Below are 6,000 nucleotides of genomic sequence, written 5' to 3' on the forward strand. Positions count from 1 at the left end.
CTTAAAAAAAAAAAAAAAATTAGTAATAAACTTAAAAAACAAAAAAAAGAAATTACCCAGGAAACATCAAAGCTAACATTTACCTAACACTTACTATGGTTCCTTTAATCCTCACAACAATCTATGCAGTAGATACTATTATCCCATTTTACAGGTGATTAAGCCATTTTCCCGGTGATTAAGCCATTTTCCCAATATTATAAGGTACCTAAAGAACAGTGAAAAGGCCTAGGAGAGATTAGAGAACCAGAAGCAAGTAATATTAGAAACCCAGTTAGAAGATTCAAGAAGTAATCTGATCAATATCATGGAAAATTCAAGTAAGACCCAAAAAAAAGAAAAAAAAAGAAGGAAATAAAAAAAGGAGGGTTGGACACAGGAAATTTCACAATTTGGGGACATTAATAGCTACAATTTACTTGTATGGTTCATTTCAAGGACAAAGAAATCTATTGGGTTGGGCTGCAAAATGAGTTGAGGAAGTAAAGGCAGTGATCACAAGACTAGTCTCTCAAGAGGTCTAGCCATAAAGGAACCAGGAACTAATGTTTACTAAGCCAGTAACATTTAGTGCTGGGTAGCAGGGCAGGTGCGATGAACCTCATCTCATCTCATTGAACACTTGCATTTTAAAAGATACAAAAGATTCAGAAACCCTATGAAACTTGTTCAAAGTCACACCACCAGTAAGTGTCAATGGAAACATTTACACTGAGGTGACAGAGAGCTGACCAGATAGCTGTTTCAAAATACCACACAGAGACTAGACACTATTTCTTAAGAATCCAATCTGTGCATTGATTTCATAATGTTCAGTGTCATCATATCTAATTTGCCTTAAGAAAGGAAAACAGAAAAAAATTGATTTAAGAAACAAACGAACCATGTTGGAAAGAATGGCAACTTTAGCCTGCCTGCAGTGTTCCTATTATAAAGCTTTCAGGGGCACCTGGGTGGTTCAGTGGGTTAAGTGTCTGACTCTTGATTTCTCCTCAGGTCATGATCTCATGGTTCCTGAGATCGAACCCCCGCATCCAGCTCTGCACTGACAGTACAGAGCCTGCTTGGGATTCTCTCTTCCTCTCTGTCTGTCCCTCCCATGCTCACTCTTTGTCCCTCTTAAAATAAATAAATAAATAAACATTATTTTTTTTAATAAATAAGGCTTTCAAAAGAACCTATAAATCTATAAAACAAATAGAACGTGACCAACTTTGCTATGTCACTCTCACATTCAGTGGAGAAAAAGAGAACAATTGCAGATAAATTTACAATTCAAAACGTAAAGTTTCTCCCCCTTCCCTCCAAGCAAAGGTTTACCCAAGTACAACCTTACAACACTTCTATAGCAAAGAACTACGTCATTAAGCCAGTTGGCTACACTAAGGAACCCACATAAATTCTCATTCACACTTGTATGGTCAATATAATCATTTACCCTATGTTGATAAATTTCAGAGGAAAAAAAGTTGTTAACTGCCCTTTATTAAAAAAACTTTTCCTATTTCCTTCCCTAAGGAAACAAGCACTTTTATGTAGTTAATATTTCCCATTGAAAACTTCCTTCCTCTGTTCTCCAGCTCATTTGTTCTTTCATTGTGCCACAGGTGCTAGACCAGATGCTGATAATTCAGACATAAACAAGATACACTAGCCCAGGCTTCATGAAATGTACATGCTACCAAACAATTAAAGTATCTAAGTAACAAACATATTACAATTGATGATTAACTGCTAAGGAAAACAGAGTAGTATGACAGCTTAATAGAGATAGGTTTTCTGAAATGACACTTGAGAAATGTGTTGGATTTGGGGAAAGGAGAGAATGGCACATTAGAGGTGAAGAAAACCCCTATAAGACTAGAAGACCATAAAGAGAAAGAGGCTTTCTTGGAGCAAAAATAAAACTCATGTGGCTGGAGCCTAGAGAACCAGGAGGGAAGTGGCCAAAAAGAAATGGAGATGGATGGGAAGAATGGCAGCAGTATTTTGGTCTTTATCCTAAGAGAATGTGAAAGGTTTGAGAGTTCCAATCACGTGATGCACTGGGACAGGTGCATTTTTAAAGAATTACTCTTGAATACATCAGAGCTCCTAACAAATGCCACTCTTCAAGCCTAGACAACACACAAATTTCCCTAACAAGTCACTCATGGATATTACACACATAAGGGGGTGGGGGTGGATTCAAGCTGAATTCTATGTCAAAGGGAGGTTCTCTGAAAAAATAGTTTAAACGATGGCAGCGACCTAGAAAGTGACCAATGAACTTAATCTCTACATAAATATGAAAAATAGCGTTTATACTTGTTTCTCGGTTACAAATGACTTCTAAATATAACCGAACGGCTGTTAACATTTCAGTGACAGAAAATTACACCTTAATATTTGAAAATAAAATACGAGCTTGATGAAAGGCTTTGGTGCCCAGATTTCGAATCTTGAAGTGCCCGCCTTCTACTTTTATCCTAAATCAATGAAAAGCTAACTTCCTGAGCTCATTTTTGGTTTCGCTTCTTACAGAATAAAATGTCTTCTAATTCATAACTTTCTTTACTACCAGCTCGAGGGATGCCACGGGATCTGGGAGGCACGCAACAAACCTCCGAGGTTCAAAGGGCTGCCAGCCACGCGGGCGCCCACCGTAACTTTCGCGCCCTCCCCACCCTCCCAAACTCGCCAGGACTCGCGGAGGCTCCCCCCTCCCTCGGCTCCGGGCCGCCTTCTCCGTCCTCTGGCCCAGGGCAAGGCCAGGCCCGTCCGGCCGAGGTGCAGCCGCCACCTCTTTCCCCTTCCTCTCCGGCTGACGCGGGTGGACCCGGGCGGGAAGTGAGGAGGGGATGGGGAAGCATCTGCATTACCTGGGGCCGGAGCCCGACAGCGGGCGAGAACGCCAAAGCCGGGAAGCCCTCGCAGCGAGGCTGGCGGGAAGGTGGGCTACGGGCAGCTCTCCCGAGGTCCAAGACCGGCAGCGCAATCAGCCCCGCCGCAAGCGAAGATAAAGCTCCCCACTCCCCGGCCCCTCCGCCCCCAGCCTAGCGGCCCGCTACGCAGCGTCACGCGCACGGCCCGCGCCGGCTCGGGAGCTCATTGGCGGCACGGCCCGCCGTCAGGCTCCTCCCACCGCCCACGGCCGCCCCGCCCCTTCCCAGGCCCCCGGGCGCCCACCTGGCCCGGGCTCATCCGAAAGCAGCTAAGCGCGAGCCGCTCGTGTACCCGCTACGGCAGCTTGCTTTGCGTTTTGCTCCAGCGAACCGAGATAACTTCCTACAACTCCGAAACGGCACCCGGCGTGGTAGCTCGAGACCGGGGAGTCTAGTTGCCGCCTCCAGAGACTCGCAGAAGCCGCCTCTAGAACTGTGGATCTTTGCAGTTTAAGTCGACCCTCTCTCTAGGAGCAAATTAGAAACACGAGCCAGAAGCGTTTATCATGGGATACTTTAATGCTTTGTAAACTATACTAGATAAGGAGATATGTGAGATATGTGAAATGATGGGACAATTAAGAAATTTAAAAGGGAACTTCAGGGGCACCTGGATGGCTTAGTTAAGCGTCAGACTTCGGATCAGGTCATGATCTCACGGTAGGTGGGTTTGTGACAGAGGCACCTGGGTGGCTTAGTCAGTTAAGCGTCAGACCTGATCAGGTTATGATCTCACGGTTGGTGGGTGCGTGGGTTCGAGCTCCGTGTTGGGCTCTGTGCTAACAGCTCAGAGCCTGGAACCTGCTTTGGATTCTGTGTCTCCCTCTCTCTACCCCTTCCCCGCTCACAGTGTCTCTCTCGGAAACAAACATTAAAAAAATTTTTTTAAAGGGAACTGCATAATCAAAAGAAAGCTAATGGTGCAGAGAGATTTAGGACGTAGATTAGATGCAAAGGTTAATCAGACTGTTTTGCAAAGGCAAAGGAATTTAGAGTAAAGGTAGGTGACAGGGGAATACTGAGAGCATTAGACACCAGGGCCACGCTCAGAGCCTGCCTAATGACTTTGACCCACTCCAAACAAGTTGAGAGGGCCACCCATGACCCTGTCAAGCTACTCTGATCAAATGGATAGGGCTTCCTGGAAGTGACAACTCTGTGAACGTTTAAACCAAGAGGACTTGTACAAGTCGCCCTTGCCACCAATGCAGGGCTTGTGCTAACTGTGAGATCATGACCTGACCCGAAGTCTGACACTTAACAAACTGAGCCACCAGGCACCCCAATAAATGATAATCTTAATGATAATTATTTCTAATAATTAATGGTTTTGTTCAAATAATAGCAAGATAAATGTTACAGAATAAATACATAATGGTATATGAATTACGTGTGTTTTAATTTTACCCTTATCCAAACATCATTAGATCACCAGTCAAAAATCTAGACAAATGGAATGTTTAAATTGTCATTTTTTACTCTTTATTTATTATTGAGAGAGAGAGAGTGTGTGTGTGTGTGTGTGTGAGAGAGAGAGAGAGAGAGAGAGCAGGGGAAGGGCAGAGAGACAGAGAGAGAGAGAGAGACAATTTGAAGCAAGCTCCAGGCTCTGAGCTGTCAGCACAGAGACCGACACAAGGCTCAAACTCACAAACTGCAAGATCATGACCTGAGCCAAAGTGGGACGCTTACCTGACTGAGCCACCTAGGCGCCCCTTAAATTTTCATTTTTGACCTTTCACTTCATTATAAAAACAATAGCATTGCTGGTATTTTCCCATTTGATTCTTATAAATATTTATTGAAGTAGGAGGATATGTTTTATTTGATAGTCTGTGTAAATTTGATTCATAACTTTTATTTTATTTAAAGATTTCATTTTTAGGGGCTCCTGGGTGGCGCAGTGGGTTAAGCGTCCGACTTCAGCCAGGTCACGATCTCGCGGTTCGTGAGTTCGAGCCCCGCGTCGGGCTCTGGGCTGATGGCTCAGAGCCTGGAGCCTGTTTTCGATTCTGTGTCTCCCTCCCTCTCTGCCCCTCCCCCATTCATGCTCTGTCTCTCTCTGTCCCAAAAATAAATAAACGTTGAAAAAAAAAATTTTTTTAAATAAAAAAAAAATAATAAAGATTTCATTTTTAAGTAATCTCTACACCCATCATGGGGCTCTAACTCACAACCTTGAGATCAAGAATCACATATTTCACAGACTAAGCCAGTCAGGTGCCCCTGATTTATAACTTTTAAAAGATTAAACTTAAAAGATTAAAGCATGTGGGCTTTAATTTGTTCTTTGGTCCTCAACCCCACAAATGTTACCAGTGATCCTATACAGCATATGTCTTCTGCCTTGTTTGCAGTATATAGATAACTGTAAACCACCTTCTCCAACTTCCCACATATACCGCACACATGCACAAATACACACATAAAATTCTGTATTGCTTCTGAAGAACAGAGATGGTCTTACTGATTCTTGATTCCCCTATATAGTATCCATCACAGTGATTGTAGGCACCAATAAATAGGTTTGGAATTTAACTGAATCACATGTATAGGAAGTAGGAGGTATACTTCAAGAGGTTTTCTTTAGATATGGTAGATTTAAGAAATCCAAAAGCAGGGATAGTTATGAAGAGTCAAGTCTTTTGTCCTCAGGACATGTAAAGCATAAGCAATAGAGAACAAGTTTACTCAGTCTGCATCACTAATATGCATCCTTTGGCACAGTGAATAACTTCTACAGTGAGTGGTAATGAGACTTATGCCTTCTTGGTATGTTACTTAGAAAGAGGGGCAGGAAAACGTTAAACCTCATGCTCAGGGATAAAATCAACTCTCTAAAACTATATAAGATCCTCTATATAATATTCTAACTGTCCAGCTTTTATTTTCACTGGGAATCTAACTTTATAGAAATTATCAGTCAAAATTCAAGTAATAACTGTGGTGATTTTAGCCACCCACTAGGAATTTGACTCAGATTTCCTAATAGGTTCTTGGGGCTGAATTAATTTTAAATAATAAAAATAATATGAAACAACAACAAATTTCACTGATCAGCTATCAGTCCATGCTG

General features: G+C 42.5%; 1 protein-coding gene across 2 annotated transcripts in view; it reads right to left on the reverse strand.

The window, feature by feature from the left end:
* SOAT1 (sterol O-acyltransferase 1) overlaps positions 1 to 3,006 on the reverse strand; it is an 84,012-nt gene extending 81,006 nt beyond the window's left edge. Inside the window, exon 1 of one of the 2 annotated variants that reach the window (XM_040446641.1) lies at positions 2,862 to 3,006. The gene's annotated coding sequence lies outside the window, so the exon portion shown is untranslated. The remainder of the gene's footprint in view (positions 1 to 2,861) is intronic. The other variant, XM_040446640.1, reaches the window with a different exon arrangement.
* Between the last annotated feature and the right edge of the window lie 2,994 nt (positions 3,007 to 6,000).

The sequence above is a fragment of the Herpailurus yagouaroundi genome, unplaced genomic scaffold (genome assembly GCF_014898765.1).
Source record: "Herpailurus yagouaroundi ecotype Mexico unplaced genomic scaffold, PumYag 195, whole genome shotgun sequence".
Taxonomy (NCBI): Eukaryota; Metazoa; Chordata; class Mammalia; order Carnivora; family Felidae; genus Herpailurus; species Herpailurus yagouaroundi.